The sequence below is a fragment of the Macaca mulatta genome, chromosome 8, assembly GCF_049350105.2.
Source record: "Macaca mulatta isolate MMU2019108-1 chromosome 8, T2T-MMU8v2.0, whole genome shotgun sequence".
NCBI lineage: Eukaryota > Metazoa > Chordata > Mammalia > Primates > Cercopithecidae > Macaca > Macaca mulatta.
This window is the reverse complement of record NC_133413.1, coordinates 8,461,536-8,480,803: the sequence shown is the minus strand read 5'-3', so window position 1 is coordinate 8,480,803 and position 19,268 is coordinate 8,461,536. Positions and strand designations below refer to the sequence as shown.

General features: G+C 44.4%; 1 protein-coding gene across 15 annotated transcripts in view; it reads left to right on the top strand.

The window, feature by feature from the left end:
- LOC114675870 (SH3 domain and tetratricopeptide repeat-containing protein 1-like) overlaps positions 1-19,268 on the top strand; it is a 51,201-nt gene that overhangs the window by 17,131 nt on the left and 14,802 nt on the right. Inside the window, exons 3-4 of one of the 15 annotated variants that reach the window (XM_077942936.1) lie at positions 10,555-10,650; positions 11,094-11,282. The exons of 13 other annotated variants lie outside the window; for them this stretch is intronic. The gene's annotated coding sequence lies outside the window, so the exon portion shown is untranslated. Of the gene's footprint in view, positions 1-63; positions 229-10,554; positions 10,651-11,093; positions 11,283-19,268 lie in introns of all 15 variants that reach the window. One more of the 15 variants, XM_077942932.1, reaches the window with a different exon arrangement.

Below are 19,268 nucleotides of genomic sequence, written 5' to 3'. Positions count from 1 at the left end.
GTGTGTTTGGATGAATGTGTCTTTGGGGTAGTCACTATTAACACTGGGTGTATTTCCTTCCAGATCTTTTCCAGTTTACCCACAAATATACATGTACACATTCTAAAAAGCAAAATAGTACCTGATAAACATTGAGTTCCCCTACTCCCACTCCGCAGTCTACATGGACATCCTTTCATGGTGATACGATGAGACCTGATGGACTCCTTTTATTCGCTGGAGTGGCAGGTAATAATAGCTACAGATAACTCACCTTCGGTGGGCATTTACCATGTGACAGGGTCTGTGCTACAGGCAGGCTACATGAAGTGGGTCTTAAGGCTTTTTACAACAATGCTATGGGTGAACACAGTAATTGTTAACATTTTGCAAATGATAGAATTGCAGTAGAGGGAAGCAAAGCTGCTTGCTCAAATTCATGGCACGATTCCTGAGAGACAGAGAGAGAACACTTTTAAAACAATTTTTGTTATAATCAGGTGATTTACGATCCTTTCAAGAAATAGTGCATTCAGCGAATACATTTCAGGGTCTGGTACAGTCTGGGAGCTGGTCCTGAAAATGCACTGGGCTAGAGGTAAGGGAGTGGTCCATTGGCCCTGGAACCCTAGTGCAAGGAGGGAGGTCCCGGGGAGAGGGGATATGGAGAGGAGGTCTCTGAACAAACCTTGCAACATCCATTTCTGCTGAGTCTGGTCCAAGGTCTGGGTCTTGCCATGTACACTTTTCAGAGATACTTGGTTTTGATTTTTATCACGGCTCACCTGAGCAGCCATGGTTTCAAACTGCCTGGAGATGTGATCTGGCAGGCCAGTGCTCTGCCCATCCTTCCCGCTCCTGCAGGAGGGGAGTCATCTTGGACTAGAGGACTTCGCCTGTAATCAGCTATCTCATAATAAGTGGATTTGATGCTGGTTTCGCTAGGTCAGGAAATTTCCCATTTGGAAGGAAAACTGATACTTGTTTTTGGGTTTTGCTGAGGAGCCACAGGGTTTAGAGCAGGGGCTGGAGGTTTGTTGAGACACACGTGAGTGCACTCAAACATCTTCCATGAAACGTGGAAATAAAGACAGTGTTCCAGAGAGGTCCCTGGCTTTGGGATATAAATATTTCTGTAACAAAATGGCACTGGATGTCTGCTGTATTTTTTTCTCTGCTATTTTGGCAACTTTATTTGGGTGTGTGTCTCCTGTACAGAAGGTGTTACATCCGTTTTTGCCTCCAAGTATTTACAGCCGTTGGTCCCTCCTATGTGGGTCACTTTTGTGCCATGGTTCCTTTGGCGAAATTGTAGGTCTCCTACCCAAAGCACATTGCCCATTTCAAGGTGCTCCTGGTTTCTGAACACCTGTGGCAGTGCCTTCTCTGTAGGTGAAGCCAGCGGAGAAAGTACCCCTCCCCAGGAGGTGGGGACTGGTGATTGCCTGAGTGAGGAGGCCAGGGATGAGCCCTGGACTAGAACTTGTGACTGGCTGCTTTTCCTTCCCCTCCTCTCCCTCCTATTTTGCCACCACCCCCACTTTTTAATAATTTCTTATTAAAAATTAAGCAATTATTTTGGTTTCCTTTATTCGCTATTCCTTGCTAATCGCATGCAGAGTGAGCCTGGGACAGTGGAAAAGAAAGTTGTATTTGGCTTCAGATGATCCTACCAGCCCCGCATTGAGGGGCTTCCGCCAGGCGGCATTGTCAAGTGGCGTTGTGGAGGTTCTCCTTTCAGTCCTCAGCGTTAACCAGCAGAGGCAGGTGCTACTTATTCCTAGTTAATGTTGAGGAAGTTGAGCTCAAAGTGGCTAAAGGAACTTCCCAAAGTCACATAGGAAGTAGCAGAGTAGAACCAAACACAGATTGTCTCTGAATCAGGCAGGTCGTCCGATTCCAAAATGGGCTCTTAATTTTTGGAGGTCAAAAAGCTGAACAGACACAGATATTTCTTTTTCTTTTTTTCTTTTTGAGCTAGGGTTTTGCTATGCTGCCTAGGCTGGTCTAGGCTCAAGCTGTCCTCCTGCCTTAGCGTTGTGAGTGCTGGGCTTACAGGTTAGTGTCACCACACCCAACCGAACAGACATTTCTTGAAAGAAGACATACAAATGGCCAAAAAATATGTGAAAAAAATGTTCAGTATCACTTATAAACAGAGAAATGCAAATCAAAACCACAGTGAGGTATCATCTCACCGATTAGGATGGGTATTATCAAAAAGACAAAAAACAAGTGCTGGCGAGGATATGGAGACAAGGGAGCTCTTACGGGGTGTAGGGGGTTGTAAACTACAGCAGCTGGCTGGGCGCGGGGTGCACGTGGACATCCCAGCACTTTGGGAGGCCGAGAAGGGCAGATCACCTGATGTCAGGAGTTTGAAACCAGCTTGGCCAACATGGTGAAACCCTGTCTATACTAAAAACACAAAAATTAGCTGGGAGTGGTGGATCACACCTGTAATCCCAGCACTGTTGGGTGGCTGAGGTGGGCGGGTCACTTGAGGCCAGGAGTTCAAGACCAGCCTGGCCAATGTGGTGAAACCCCATCTCCACTAAAAAATACAAAAATTTGCCAGATGCAGTGGCGGATGCCCGTAATCCCCACTACTCAGGAGGCCAAGGCATGAGAACCACTGGAACCCGGGAAGTAGTAAGTTCTAGTGTTTTATAACATAGGATGACTATAGTTAACAAGAATATATAGTTTCAGGCTGGGCGCCGTGGCTCATGCCTGTAATCCTAGCACTTTGGGAGGCTGAGGTGGGTGGATCACCTGAAGTCAGGAGTTTGAGGGCAGCCTGGCCAATGTGGTGAAACCCCATCTCTACTAAAAATACAAAAATTATCCGGGCATAGTGGTGGGTGCCTGTAACCCCAGCTACCAGGGAGGCCGAGGCAGGAGAATAGCTTGAACCTGGGAAGCAGATGTTGCAGTAAGCTGAGATCACACCACTGCACTCCAGCCTGGGCAACAGAGCAAGACTTTGTCTCAAAAAAAACAAAAAACGAATATATACTTCCAGATAATTGGAGGAAGGGTATTGAACGTTACCAACACAAAGAAATGATAAATGTTTGAGATGTTGGATATGCTAATTACGCTGATCACATACATTACATGTATTATAACATCACTATGTGTACTCCATACATATGTAGAGTGCACAATTATGTGTCAATTAAAAAAGAAAAAGCTGAACTTAGATTGGAATGGCTAAGTAGCTAGCTTTTTCATATTTTTGATATAGACCCTGGGCATTTATTTTAAGTAAACTACCCTCGGCTTCAGGAAATGTTTAGTATTTGAATTTTAGCCTTGCATTTTATTATACAGAGAAGTAAAACTGTAGGCTTGCTTTAGATACAGTCACAGGGGTTTGCCGTGATGACTTTTTGTGTAATGAGGGGGAAATATACCTTAATTAATAGGCATACATGCTCATTTTTCTCCCTCGTACACATTTTTAGTTGTTGTCCAGACATTGTGATACTTATGTAAACAGTATGCGATATCTTAGGTAGGAATCAGAATTTTAAGGTAAGAATACTTAGAGTTATATATTTTTCAAGCTTTCAAAGTGGACATTTTACACGTCTATTATATAACTGTAACAATTTTCAAAAAGACAATACCTGTCTAATATGGGTGATGCTCTGGCATTTTTTGTATGTTTGTTTGTTTCTTTTTTTTTTTTTTTTTTGAGACAGCGTCTCACTTTCTCCCAGGCTGGAAGGTAGTGGTGCAATTATGGCTCACTACAGCCTCAGCCTGATAGGCTCGAGAGATCCTCCCACCTCAGCCTCCCAAGTAGCTGGGACCACAGGTGTACAACACCATGCCCAGCTAATGTTTAAAATTTTTTGCAGAGACAGGGCCTTCCTCTGTTGCTCAGGCTGATCTGGAATACCTGGGTTTAAGTGATTCTCCTGCTTCATCCTCCCAACGTGTTGTGATTACAGTCATGTGCCACTGCCTTATGTGGGATGATGACTTTAGCCTAGGAGTTCCACACCAGCCTGGGTAACATGGCTGAAGACCCTGTCTCTACAAAAACTAAAAAAATTAGCTGGTCATGGTGGCACCTGCCTGTGGTCCCAGCTACTCCAGGAGGCTGAGGCAGGAGGATAACTTGAGCCCAGTGGTCAAAGCTGCAGTGAGCTCTGTTCTTGTCATTGCATTCCAGCCTGGGTGACAGAGTGAGACTTTGTCTCTTAAAAAAAGTTACTGGCTACCTGATTATTCATAGGAAAAAAAACCTGAACTCTGATCTAAACCTCGTACCTCATACAAAAATTAAATCAAAATGGATCATGGACTAAAATGTAAAATGCAAAATAAAGATGAAAAGAGGAGCTAGAGACTGGGAGAAACTATTTGCAAACCATATATCTGATAAAGGACTCATATCTATAATATATAAAGAACTATGAAAATTCAGCAGTGAAACTGAACCATCTACTTTGAAAATGAATAAAAGACCTGAGGAGACATTTCAGATAACATATAAGCACATGAAAAGATGTTCAACATCATGAGCCATCAGAAAAAGGCACACTAAAGCCACGTCACTATACACCTATCAGAATGCCTAAAATAAAAAGTAGTAACAAGGCCAATGCTGGTGAGGATGTGGGGAAACGGGATCACTCACACTTGGCTGGTGGGAATGGAAGATGGCACAGCCATTCTGGAAAACAGCTGAGAATTTCTTAAAAAACTCAATGTGCAATTGCCATAGGATGCAGCACTCACATTCATGGGCAGTTATCCCAGAGAAATGAAGACTTATGTTCACACAACAGCCTTTATGTATCTGTTCATAGCAGCATTATTTATAAAGGCTAGAAACTGGAAACAGCCCAGAGACTGTTCAGCAGGTGAATGGTTAAACAAACTGGTGCACCCAGGCCCCAGACACCACTCTGCAGTAGTTAATGACATCCTTGTTCATCAGTCTTTCAAACTAGAAACCACCATCATGCCTACTCCCCTTTTTTCCATCCTGGGTCTGAGTGGACTTCATTTTGCATTTCTTTCCAATGCATTTTCCCTCTGTCCTTTCTAGTTGCACCTCATGCCTCATTTGAACTGTTGTAAGAGCCACCGAATTATTTCTCTGCCTCATCATGGAATCCTTTCTACACTTCATGCCCCGCATTGCCATTGGAACAATCTTTCCAAAACACGAACAAACTAACTTAAAAGGAATATCCCAGGTATCCTTCCAAATAAGTATAAGCTTTCTGTTAGAAGTTTGACTTCTTGTCTATAGGGAACCCCAGGACTGTAGAGAGATGGATTTGCTGTCTGCATTTCAAGATCAGGCAGAAGTCCCTGGAGGGGCCCATGTGGAACAGTGGCACAAATACTGGTTCTAGAATCAGAAGCCCTCATATCCTGGTTCTAACACTAGCTGGATGTTCTTGGGAAAGTTTTGGTTTCATAACCTCAGAAACTCCATTTCTTAAGAAATGGAGATGAGGAAGCATACTGAAGGGATCACACAAGGCTGCTGGGAGGAGCGGATGAGGGGCTTGGTGAACATGCTGTGTAATCCGTGAAGCACGTCGTATGTGTGAGAAGTGGAGCTGTGTGCATAGCGGTTCTGGAATCATTGTATGAAAACGATGGAAAGCACATTCGTAGTTCTGCATGATGATACCACTGGGCACCTGTGTTGTACATGCCTGTAACATGGGTGAGGCCCGGGTCAGTACAGCTCACAGTTTGGTTTTCATGCAGTTAGAAAGGCCCGAGAGGACCCTTCCCCCCTCCAGCTGTAGGAAGGAGGTGGCTGTCTCCTGCCTATATTTGGTGGGATTGTCTGTGGCTCCTTAGGGACAGGAATGCAGGGAGTGGGGGAAGAAAGCCGGCCTGACTGCTCGCTAGTCAGCCTTCCCACAGGGAGGAGTGGAGGGGTCATTTCGTGGTAACTTGCCACGTCTTTCTTAACCCATCTGCTCTTAGAAATGACCAGCATGACAAGTAAAAGACCCGTTAGAGACAGATGGGCTGTGTGTCCCATGCGTTTATGGCTTTGTGGCCTCAGAGCTGCCAGAACTCGATAGCTTTCTGGGGAATGCTGGGTCAGCCAAGGGGCTGAAAATAGTGAGAGGAAGAAAATTCCTCCTCGCTGCTCTGGTCTGAGAGTGATTACTGAGGAGAGCAGCATGGAGGGCCCAGCCGTGGGGTCCCTCTCAAGCACGCCCTCACCGCAGTGAGAATGCGGGTCTCAACCTCCCTAGGCCTCCGTGATTTTCGTCTGTCACATACTCACCTCCAGCAGGGATGTCTTTGGTGATGAGATGAGGGAGCATCATAGCACATGTGGCACTTAGTACGCTTGCGGAGAGTGGACGCTGGCGTCAGTGGAACAGGAGACTGGGCTCTGCATGTGGACGCACTCACGTGCTGGTGGCATGGGTGTATAGAGGAGAGAGGGACGCTCTGCTGTTCTTCTTTTGGTCTGTCACCCACGCTGTTGTGAGCAGAATCCGTGAGTGTATTCTGTTGCCCCAGTCAACTTGGTAGGCTGATTGCTCAATTTTCTGCTTCCACTTTTGATTTCTTATGAATGGGAAAAGGAATACTTCAGTTACTTTTCTGGTTGATGGCATACATTCCTTGATATCACCTTAATGCTTTTTAATTTCTATGTATTTTGGATGCTGGAGCTTGCCTGACATCTGTGTTTTTATGGCTCACCCTCTCATGTAACTGTTGGCCACACCAGGACCAGAGAGAAGTGACCAGACCGATTGGTTGTAGGGCTAGGACTGGTATTTCCCAGCCTTTTGGCACCCAGCAGGCTCTGTTTTCTATATTGCACTGCTCTTCCCTATTTCGACCCCTGTAAGGACAGTGGATGTGAAATGTAGCTGGGCGCTTTTGGGGGTGTGCTAGGAGTATGACAGATGCCTCAGACTGGATTTTTCCCCTGATTCTGAATTCTCATGGCTCAGAGTCAGTCTCTAGGCTACTGACCGGGAAGATACAGGAAGTTGTTTTGTATGGCAAACTATGCCAGGGCATTTTTTTCACCCGGCAATTTATTTGTTTTGGACCGGAATAAATCTCTGATATTGGTTTCTTTGCCAATATTATTAGGGAGTGGAGCCTGACTTGTTAACTTAACCTGATTGGTAGTGTTTAGAATCTCAGTGAGTGTGTATTGAACTGAGCGGAAGTGTGAGAGCATCTTGGACAGTGGTGTGTAAACCTAGCTGCACCTGGGGGGCTGTGAAAAAAGCATGCGTGCTTCCTCCGGACCAGTTGAAATAGAATTTGCAGGAATGGAGCCTGGGCAGCTCTAGTGCTGTTAAAAACCCCCCAGGTGGTTCTGATATACCGTAAAGGCTGAGATCCGCTGATCCACAGTGAATTGGAGTCCTGGATCATAGACATGCCTGATGCTTTCACCAGCTTAGAATGGTTCTTGTGCTTTAGAACTGTGAAAAAGTGTTATGCAAACAAATGTGGAAATAGCCTAAATGCCACATCCTGTTACTACCTGTCATGAAGTATATTCACCAGTTATTCACTCTATTCTGATCTCTACCCATTCCACCTTTTCTTCATGGAACAATAATTTGACAGTTGGTTGTGCAGAACCAGAGTAAGTCTAGTTTGATTGGCGGGGAACGATTTTGGGTATGAAGTGCTCTTTAGGCATTTATTGAACTCTCGTTTGTACCACCTCTGTGCTGGACAGTTTATAAATATTACTTCTTTAAACAAGGCCTATGGAGTCAGGCTGCCTGGGTTTTGCTAACTAGCTGTGTCATTTGGGGCAAGTTTTTAAGCTTATATAAACCTGACTTTCATCTATGAAATGGGATGACAAGGGGTCATCATCATCTCACAGGATCGTGCAAATGTGTGTGTAAAGTGCTTAGTTTGGTGCCTAACACATAGTAACTACTCAGTAAAGTTATTATTACACCATCATCATCATATTCAAATGTAAATATTAAGAGCTAATAAGTTTGTAAAAGGTAGTATACCCTTACCCCTTGAACCAAAGACTACTTTAGTTTTAAGTGGTTGGGTTAATTTATCACTTAAATATTGGCCTCTTGAATACCTTGAATTTCAATTGAACATAGCCAGAGGATTTCATAATTGGACCATTGCCTCTGGAAGTTGGAGCTTTGTTTGTTTGGTTTCACTTCCTACACTAAGCATGTGGCTGTGGGCACCTTTCTGGTGACTTCTGGTACTGGGGAATCAAAGCTTCATTCGCTTCTTTGGAGGAGATGATCTTTTTTTTTTTTTTTTTTTTTCAGACAGAGTCTTGCTCTGTCGCCCAGGCTGGAGTGCAGTGGTCGGATCTCAGCTCACTGCAAGCTCCGCCTCCCGGGTTTACGCCATTCTCATGCCTCATCCTCCCGAGTAGCTGGGACTACAGTGGCCCGCCACCTCGCCCGGCTAGTTTTTTGTATTTTTTTTAGTAGAGACGAGGTTTCACCGTGTTATCCAGGATGGTCTCGATCTTCTGACCTCGTGATCTGCCCGTCTCGGCCTCCCAAAATGCTGGGATTACAGGCTTGAGCCACCGCGCCCGGCCGAGATGATCTTATGCTATACGAAGCACTCAGACTTCGTTAACTGTGTACCATCCAGACAAGACCAGGTGCTTCCCATGGCAGCCTGTCCTTTTCTTAGCTCTCTCATCAATCTAGCCTGTTCCTTCTATTCCTCTTTATACTAGAACTTCTCTTTGAACAAGGAATGTTGTTTTGTCACTGCTAGGTCCCCAGCAATTAGTAATGCCCAGCAAATACTAGGTGCCTCCTGAATGTTAATAGGTGATAATCTAACAGAACACAAGATAAATCTGCAGGTTGAGATTTAAGCTGTGTGGTATGAATGCTGCATTGTCAAACTTATTAAATCAATTTTGTTAATACAAGTTTAACGTATCTTAGTATCTGACTTAGTTCAGGAATCATTTACTGAGTGTCTTCTAGGCCAGACACTGGGGACAGAAAGGTAATAATATATGATCCCTGCCTCATGCGCAGGAAGTCTAGTGCGATGGACAGACATGTGCCAATGACTGCCATGGAATATGGTGAGTATTAAGATAAAGGGGCACACTTTGTGCCCTTGGAGCATAGAGCAGGGCTTGTGTTCTGGGAACATGGGCTCCATGTGAAAACACAATTTAAATTAATTTTCTTTTTTCTTTTTTTTGAGACAGAATCTTGCTCTCTGCTCCAGGCTGGAGTACAGTGCTGTGATCTCGGCTCACTGCAACGTGCTCCCCCCAGGTTCAAGTGATTCTCGTGCCTCAGCCTCCGAGTAGCTGGTATAACAGGTGTGCATCACCACACCTGGCTAATTTTTGCATTTTTAGTAGAGATGGAGTTTCACCATGCTGACCGGGCTGGTCTTGAACTCCTGACATCAGGTGATCCTCCCGCCTCGGCCTTCCAAAGTTCTGGGATTATAGGCATGTATGTTTTCATCCTTTTAGATATCTGTGGGTAGCACTTAACTTTAAATGGGTACTAATTAAAGTATTGAATGGCTTTAGTATGGATTGAATGACTATGCTCGGGCCTCGTTTTTAATTTCCTTCATTAGAGGAAAAAAAAATGCGGGTTAAAAATCTCTCATTCAAACTGCTTGGAACCAGAAGTGTCTCAGATTTTTTTGCATTTTTGGATTTTTGAATATTTGTATTATACTTGCTGGTTGAGCATCCTGAATTCAAAAATCCAGAATCTGAGCTGCTCCAATGAACATTTCGTTGAGCGTCACGTCGGCACTGAAAAAGTTGTGGATTTCAGAGTTTCTGGTTAGGGAGACTCATCCTATGTGGGTGCTGGGTTGTCGCAGGAGTTCTGGACCAGAGGTTAGGTGACTAGGCTTTGGTTTTCACTTTGTTACTAAACAGGCTGTTTTCTTCCATAAGCTCAGCTTTAGATTCCCCGGTTGTCAAAGAAGGGGATGGGCCATCTGATGTTTAAGGCCTCTGTCAGTTCTGACTTGGAGACACCTGGCTTTAGTTCATCTTCCTTAGGGGTGAACAAAGAATATGGGAATTTTGAAATTGGTAGTCAACATGTACAGGTTCGTTGCAGCCTGGTTTTGGGTTAAGGTCATCTTTAGTGAGCCCATGGAGAAGCACTGGTTTAGCTGTCAGCTGAGAGGGGTAAGCGGTCCTATTAATTTTCCTCTGTGTTAGGGAAAGCATTGTTAAGGGTCACAGCGTTAGTGGAGCTGGCTGGAAAGGGGAGGGGAACTCACTGTTACAGGTCATATTGAATATCTTTTCAGTCACTAAATGCTTCTTATGATATGTTTTTCAGTTTTTCAGTGTTGTATGATTTCTCTGTGTTAAGCACAGGAAATTTAACATCAGCAAAAAAGAATGCTCTTTCTTTTTTTTTTTTTTTCTTTGAGATGGAGTTTTGCTCTTGTCACCCAGGCTGGAGTGCAGTGGCGTGATCTCAGCTCACTGCAACCTCGGCCTCCTGAGTTCAAGCGATTTTCCTGCCGCAGCCTCCCAAGTAGCTAGGATTACAGGTGCTCGCCAGCATGCCTGGCTAATTTTTGTATTTTTAGTACAGACGGGGCTTCGCCATATTGTCCAGGGTGTTCTTGAACTTCTGACCTCAGGTGATCCTCCTGCCTCGGCTTCCCAAATTGCTGGGATTACAGGTATGAGCCGCCACGCCTGGCCTTGAATGTTCTTTCTATGGGAATCTACAAAAGCCAGCTTTTGAGCCTAGTGGCAGAAAACCTCTTCTTCATTGTTGAGCTGTGCTGTCAGCTTGGAGGCCTTCAAGCCCAGCTGAAAAATCTGTAGTATTTTCTGTCAGTTGGCTCTCTTGGAGAACTTAGTGAGCACTGGGCTGGAGCGATACTGTCAGAGTTCATGAGCTGTTTGAGGCTCTCAAAGCCTAGATACTGGGGTTGCCCAAATACATCGGCTGGACTCACTATTTCTCTGGGGAGTCGGGGGGTGGGAAATGCTGTGGTCTTAACTCTGCTCTTAATTTGACAGTGCTGTTATTAATGGTAAGAATGATTTCATGCGTTTGTATTTTTCTTCGTAACTCACAGAGAATTTAAAAATCCATTATCTGATTTTATTCCCTCAGCAGTTCAGTGAAAAAGGCAGAGCAGTTTTCATATCTTCTGTTTTCCCGTGATTCTCTTGTGGCTCACAGAAGCTAAGAGCCTTCACCAAGGTCATAGGGTGAATGAGTCGCAGAGCTGGGAGTAGAGGCTCAGGCTTCTAGTGACCCTGTTTCTTCCTGGATAGCTGGCTCTGGTGGCGCTCTGCTCAGGTAACTGCGCATGCTCAGTTTGGTCTTTTGTAAATCCCTGCCCCATTTTGGGGGAGGTTCTTGGGAGGCTTCTATTCATTTTGGAGCATTTAAGTATCTTGTCCTCTCTCCCTCCTCCCAGATGCATGGGCATTTCTGCAGGTCCTCAGGCTGGCCCTTGTGTGTGGGGGCGTCTCCTGCCTCCACGTTGCTTGCATGCCCCCTTCTGAAGGTGCTCGTCCCCGCATGAAGCCCCCTCGCGCCTGCCTCCACACTGCAGGCTGTTCCGTAAATGTTACTGACTCAGCATCGTTGTTTTCCAGAAATGGGACGGGGTATGGATGCCAAGTTCTTTTGTGTGTGAAGGCTGCGATGGTATCATCTTGCCTTCCCCGTGTGTGCTCCTTGAGGGTGTCGCTGTGCTGCGGTCATCTGTGTTCCCTAGGGTGCCTCCTTTGGAGTCCCGGCTGTGGCAGACATTCAGTCAGTGCTCATGGCCTAAATGAGAGGAAGGCCAACAGAGCCATTAAATCTGGAAAATGACAAGTGAGGGAAAGGAATTTTTATTGAAGGCATGTGGAAAAGAAATCGTTTTAGAAAAGTTGACCTGTTTCTCAACTGGAGCTGAATTTCAGCTCAGAAAAGCAGCTGTGTGCCCAGAGGGCTTTGGGATTTCAGTTTGTGACAGATGAATTGAATTTGTTGTTCTATGAATGTATTATCCTTTTGTGGTTTTATTAGACCTTTCTCCCAAATGGAATCGATTTTTCTATAAAAGTCACACTTCCTTTTTGAGAAGTGTAACCCTAATTGTATGGGATGGTCTCCCAAAAGATTACCTGCCAGGAACCAAACACACTGCCTCAGACTCACGGCCCCTGGTTTCTGCCTGTGCAGCTGCAGGGCAGAGAGGCACGCTCGAGCTGAAATCAGGACACATTTCTGCATCTTCTCTTTCTTGACTGCTGTTTCGTCTCTGAGCTGGCCTGCCTTCAACGTCTAGGAGCTTGGTGGGTGTAGACACATTACGGTATGGAGGAGGGATATGGTGTTGCAACAGCCAGGAGACTCGCTGAAGTCTCTGTTCTCCTCCTGCTCACTGCTCTGAGTTTGTACAAGTCACATTTGTAGGGCTGTGCACAGTGGCTTACACCTGTAATCCCAGCACTTTGGGAGACTGACCTGGGAGGATCTCTTGAGCCCAGAGTTCGGAACCAGTCTGGGCAACATGTGAAACCCCATCCCTACAAAAAATAAAAATTAAAAAATTACCCCTGTGTGGTGGCTCATGCCTGTAATCCCAGCTACTGGAGAGGCTGAGGTGCGAGAATCACTTGAGCCCAGGAAGTGGAGGCTGCAGTGAACCATCATCACACCACTGCACTCCAGCCTGCTCTGAGCAAGACCCTGTCTCGAAAAAAAACAAAAACAAACAAATAGAAACCCATTTGTAATAGTGGCAGTAGTTAACTTTTGAAAGTTTGGAGAAAAGTTCCTAAATAACCTGTGACCATGGACAACTTACTTAGCCTTTCTGTGCCTCAGTTTCCTCATCTATGAAAAATGAGAGAATATGGTACTGATCTTACAGGATTTCAATGAGAACTAAATGAGATCAAACTGAGAGCCTGGCACCTCGTGAGTGCTCACTCAATGTTATTATTTCAACATTTTAGAGGAAAAAGAATGCTAATGGGTCACTATGGCTAAACACAGTCTATCACTGGCGTTACTCATGGTGTTGGAAAGAACTTGAATTCCATATAGATAGTGTGATGGAGAAAGTATTTTGGGCATTGGCAGCATTTATTCAAAGAACAAAGGACGTGTGTGTCCTGTGTGGAGAGTTGTTTCCGCTTGTTTCTTTAAATGCTATGGGAAAAGCAGTGGACCCTGTGCTGTCTGCTGGACAGCTTCAGTCTCCGCGTATTGATTTGGCCAATTGTCATTCGCTGTCATCATGGCAGCGGCAGTTGAAGGGAGAGCTTGTCTTGATTTGCATTTTTGTGTGTTTGTGTTATTTATAGACAAGACATGGAAGCCTGTTTATGGCAAGTGGCAAATTCAGGAAAACATGGAAAAAATCTGTTAGCACAGTTTGCATGTGTGCGGACAAAGAGCAGCCAAATAAACATACATGTTTTCCTGTATTTTAAAAACTCTCTGGGAAAAAAAAAAAAAGACGTTAAACCGTTGCCCACATGGCTTATAGAGCTAGAGCTTTTTCCTTGAAGTACATGAGTATGGCTGTCAGACATCGGAAACCCGAAGCCATCTGAAAACATCATTTTGATGCTACCTCCTACCTGCCCTTTTTTTCCATTTGTAAGGGACAAGGATCCAGGAAGGAAAGTATCAGCTCACAAAGGCTTTTGTTACAATTAATCGTTCATGTTCTTTCTTTTGGTATCTTATTCTCTGTTTACATTTTATTTTTATTTTTACTTTTTTTGAGACAGAGTCTTGGTCTGTCACCCAGGCTGGAGTGCAGTGTCGCGATCTCGGCTCATTCCAACGTCTGCCTCCCAGGTTCAAGTGATTCTTGTGCCTCAGCTTCCTGAGTAACTGGGATTACAGGCGTGTGCCACCACGTCCAGCTAATTTTTATGTTTTTAGTAGAGACAGAGTTTCGCCATATTGGTCAGGCTGATCTTGAACTCCTGAACTCGGGTGATCTGCCTGCCTCAGTCTCCCAAAGAGCTGAGATTACAGGTGTGAGCCACCGCGTCCGGCCGCTGTTTCCATTTTGTAACGCTAGCATCACCCCAGTGTAGGGTGGCTAGGGGTATTGTTCTTTCCTGTTTCCTGGTGTATTTCCTCTACAGCATTGATCACTCTTGAACATGCTTTTTGGTTGTCTGTCTCTACCTACAAAAATATATGTTCCCTGGTATATCACCAGTGCCTGGCACGTAGATAGTCAGTCAATATTTGTTGAATGAATGAATGAATGAATGAATGGGCTGAAAGAACCTTCTTCTTCTTTCTTCTGTCACTTCACACCAAATGCTTTTGGAAAATGCTGTGTGAACGGGGATCATAAGCAGGAGAGGTTAACACATTGCTGTGGGATTGCCCATCATCCTCAGATACTTGTCTGGAAGGAGGTGGAATACTTGAGTAGAAATGATACAAGACAACTTCTTCAGGAAATCAGCCAAGTGTCACAGCTTTTCACATAGGCGTGTGATGTTTTTGTATGTGTGTATGAAGAGCTGTCATGGCCTAGAATCACGGGCCTTTAGATCCCTTGTACAGATAGAAAAGTAAAGGTCGAGGCCCAGGAGTGCTGCAGGCCACCGAGGTGGACTCCCTGTCTGCCCTTCTCAGTGCCCGGTCACTTCTCACTGCACTCCCCTCTTTATTGCTAAAGCCACTTTTCCTGACTCTGAATGTGTAACCACGAGGGAGAAAATGTACTCCAGGCTCACAGTTTGTGGAGAAAAAGCCCAGCAGCTGAAAATAATGTTCACAAGGTTTGTACATAGAAAAAGTGGCCATTTCTGTAGTGTCTTTAAATTTCCCTGTTTCTCATACATTTTATGAAGAAGACAGTAGAAGGAGATTTGGGAACAGCAACTTTAGAACAAGGGGAAAAAAATCAATCCTAGAACATTCCAGTTTCTGTTTTCTTCTCAGTTTAGGGCTGAGGCACTTTAGCTTCCTGTCTAAGGGACTACTCAAATCTGATTAGAAGCCATTGTGGGCTGGTAATTATCCGTAATTTTAGGAAGACAGATGCAGCACCAACTCTGTTCTCTAATACCAGGCTTATTAATTTTATATTTGCATGGCAGGAGAAGCAGATGGCAAGGTGGGATAAGCGTTCAGATGCTTGGTCATTGATAGCTTTTTACTTCCACGTATCACATGGGGATTTGGGACCCGGGAGGCCTGCTGAGAACTGATGATTATCTGTCCCTTAACCAGCTGGGTTCTTTTTCCTCCTGAGCTCAGAAAGATTGCTCCTACTGCAGCCAGGGAAGACAGGTGGTTGGCTGGTTAGAAATCATGGCAGGTTATTTTCTCTACCTGCAGTTCCCAGTTGCAAAGCAGAGCTATCAAAAAGTTGTCTTCTCTATTGTATTTCAAATCTGGGTGTTTAAAAAATTGTGTAAGCAAATTAAGCATTTCTTTAATGGTAGTTATGTGTGTTCTTGATGCGAATGAGAGGTGCATTCCCTGGTGAAATCCCTGGGACTTTGTAGGAGGATGTGAGCCTTAGAACTGAAGTTGGTTTTCCAGATGATCATGTAGACATGATGCTGAGCACCAGACAAAGATGTTGATTGAAGCGATTTAAAAAAACTTTCTGAGTTCAGATTTCACACCAATATTTAGAAAATCAGCAAAGGAACTTGGAGGAATGTTCTCAGGCATCCAGTTCAGCCCCCTGCGCACATTGTCATAAAATCCGAGTGTGTGTACAGGGAGGCGCATTCCTTTCTGTTCTCATCACAGATCCTTCCCTGGCTCTGCACCTGCCTGTCATGTGCGTCCGTGTGAAGAACCACCAAACAGGCTTTGTGTGAGCAATAAAGCTTTTTAATCAGCTGGGTGCAGGCGGGCTGAGTCCTAAAAGAGAGTCAGTGAAGGGAGATAAGGGTGGGGCCATTTTATAGGATTTGGGTAGGTGAAGGAAAATTACAGTCAAAGGGGGGTTGTTCTCTGGTGGGCAGGAGTGGGGGTCACAAGGTGCTCAGTGTGGGAGCTTTTTGAGCCAGGATGAGCCAGGAAAAGGAATTTCACAAGATAATATCATCACTTAAGGCAAGAACCGGCCATTTTCACTTCTTTTGTGGTAGAATGTCATCAGTTAAGGTGGGACAGGGCATTTGCACTTCTTTTGTGATTCTTCAGTTACTTCAGGCCATCTGGACAAATACGTGCAAGTCACAGGGGATGCGATGGCTTGGCTTGGGCTCAGAAGCCTGACATTGCCCTCTTCCCTACCTTCCCTAGCTTTTCCCTCCTGTGCGGTTTTCTCACAAAGTGAATGGCCTCAGCCACGGCTTCTCTGCAGCTGCGTCAGACTGTGGCGACAGGAGTGGTGGCTGTTGCAGGGCCTGCTGTCCCCACGGAGCCCAGTCTTTCTTGCCGCTACAACCTGGTCACCATTTTGCCCCGAAAGTATGTAATTCTACAGAACGAGAGCCCACATGCTGGGGATGGAGGCGTCTTTATCACGGTGCTCTGCATATTTTAATCTTGGGTGGAAAGTGTGGAAAAGTATGTGATACCTGTGGTTGGATGTCAGAAGGACGTTGTGAACTTGATGTGGACTGAGGATGTTAAGGTGCAACAGGCACCCCGGCTTCATTAAATGAGACTTCCCCATCTCCCTGCCAGGCACGCGCAGGTGTAAGGCCACGTCTTATGTGTTGTTCTTATCTAGAGTGAGCCTTGTCGTCATGCTTAAAATTACATGATGATATTCTGCCTCATAGAGTAGGTCCCAAAGCGCATTCAACACAGAAATGTACTCTTGCTATTATACATAGAAAGTGCTTTCATATACCAAGTGGGAGAGCAGTCCTAAAATCTGGGCTGGAATCACAGAAGGAAGGCATTGGAAAGCAACAGATTCCCTATTCCAAAGCTGGTTTTTGATGAACCTAGAAACAGGACCAAGAGAAGTGAATTTGCCTAAGGCCCTGACAGTGTCTCACGGTAGCATCTGAACTTAGCAGTTTCTTGACCTATTTCTTTAAATGATTAGTCATGCTTCCTCTGATTCCTATATAAACCTTCATTTATATAATGTTCATTCTTCATTCATTCTTTTATATTCATTTATATAATGTTCCTCATTCATTCTTTTGTTTCAGTGAATTATTGCAGTGCTACCACGAAACAGTATTTGAGTCAAAATGTGGCAGTGTTGATCCCTTTCCAAGGATTTTACTTGCACAGTTTTTCAAAGTTGTGCTTACAGTTTCTTGTTGGTTGCAAGGTGTCCTTTCAGAAGCCAATTGTGTGGTGTATTTACGTTGATTGTTGGAGGTAGTTTGGTTAGAACCTACTTCGAGTGGCTGGCGTGGGCCTGGGGGACAGTGACAGCTGCCTGCTTCATGGGCAGAGATGAAGTAATTGCTTCCTGGGAAGTACCATCCTCCTGGCCACACTCTCCAGCCCATTTCATTTGTGTTGGTTTCCTTGGCATCTGCATGTTTCTGGCTTCATGTGAGTCTCATTTATTTTAGCATATGACTTCAGGCTGTGGGGAAGAATGGCCATTTCAGCACAGAGATGCACACAAAGGAACAACTGGCTAAATGTGAGTGAAGACATTCTTAGGGGGGATTTCATTTCTTTTATTCTGTAACAGGCGGTCTGGGAAGCAGTCTGGACACGTGGCCTGCGCTGTCACAGTTCCTCCTTGTAGGATCACAGATGTTTGGAGATTGTAGTGATAACTGTTATCATTGAGAATGTCATTCTCGCAGGCTCTAATAAGTCAGGATGTATTCAGTGTTAATTTGTTAAAGACAACTGTATTTCTAGCCAAATGCATGTTAGACGTTTCTCCTGGCATTGTTGCTGGGGGGGTATTCCTGTGGCTTAGTCTTAGGGAAGCACACGCCTTTGAATACTGCAGAAGCTGTGAGTACCCAAAGCGCACCGGAATACTTTTGCCATATGGGGTGTTAGTCACTGATACACATCTCAGTCAGACCTGATGGATTCTTGACCCCTTCCTTTTTTAATTTTTTAATTTTTAATTTTAATTTTTGTTTTTTAAGAGCACAACCCCTCAGGTGGCCACCAGGAATCTCTGGTGTTTTCAGTTGGCTGCAGCCTATTTGCCATCTCTGGTTCAAACATATTCGAAGCCAGATGATGCTTTCCTCTGTTCTGCTGTGTGACCCCCGCGCCCACAGGGTTCAAGACTGTCAGAGCTGGGGGCCACCTTCACAACTACCAGGGTTTCCAGAACCTCCTTCATCTAGCCCTGGGGATGGAAGAGATGTCATCAGAGGTGAAGGCTTATTAGGTTTACATGCCATTGATAACGAATGAGGAAGTTTTCTTTTATATAAGGGGAGCTTCTTAGAACGTGCTTTAGTAGGGTAAAGAAGCTTTTGAGGTTTGCTTTCTCTGGAAAGATAATTTGTGATCCTGCCCTTGCTTTCAACAAAAATATAATTTGCATACCAGTGCATGTTGTATTACTGAGCACTGGCTGACAAATGGTTCTTAACTCGTCATTCACTCAGCCACTGTTTCTTGAATGGCATATGTGTGCCAGCTGTAGTAGGAACTCGCTAGGCTCTAGGACTAACCCTTATGAAATGGGGTCCTAGGGGAAGCAAATGCATATAAGTATAAATGTTTGAGGGGCTATCAGAGGGGGTGCCTATAGGTGCAAAACTTCATTCATTCATTGCCCCATCTAGGAGGTTTTGTGTCTTAGCAGCGTGTTCCATAGCAACACATCCCTCTATCAAAATATTCATCATATTATTTTGAAATTCTCTGCTTAGGTATGTGTTTTTCCGACTAAGTTTAGAACTGGTTAAGGACAGGCTATGGGGTATGTATTATATATATTTACACACACACATATATTTATATATATACACATTACCATTGTAAATTTACAATATATATTTATATATATATACACACATATATATTTCTCCCTCTCTGTATATACACACACACCACACACATATATGTACACACACACATATATATGAAATTCTACTGCCAAGCACAGAAAGTCAAAACTAGGCAAGGGTTCTTTTCGTGTTCATGAGAAAATAGATGTGTTAGTTGAGAGCGTCCGTCAGTTACCAGGGGAGAGACAAGATGGGTTCACAAAGGGAGAGAGTGTTTTGTTTTTGTTTTTGTTTTTGTTTTTGTTTTTTCTTTAACTCTTGAATTCAAAATAATCCAGACTTATGGAAAAGTTGCAAAAATAGTACAGAGAATTCCCATATACTCTTCCCTCAGATTCCCCAAACATTTCACCCCATTTGTACTTTCTCTTTCTCTCTCTGTAGA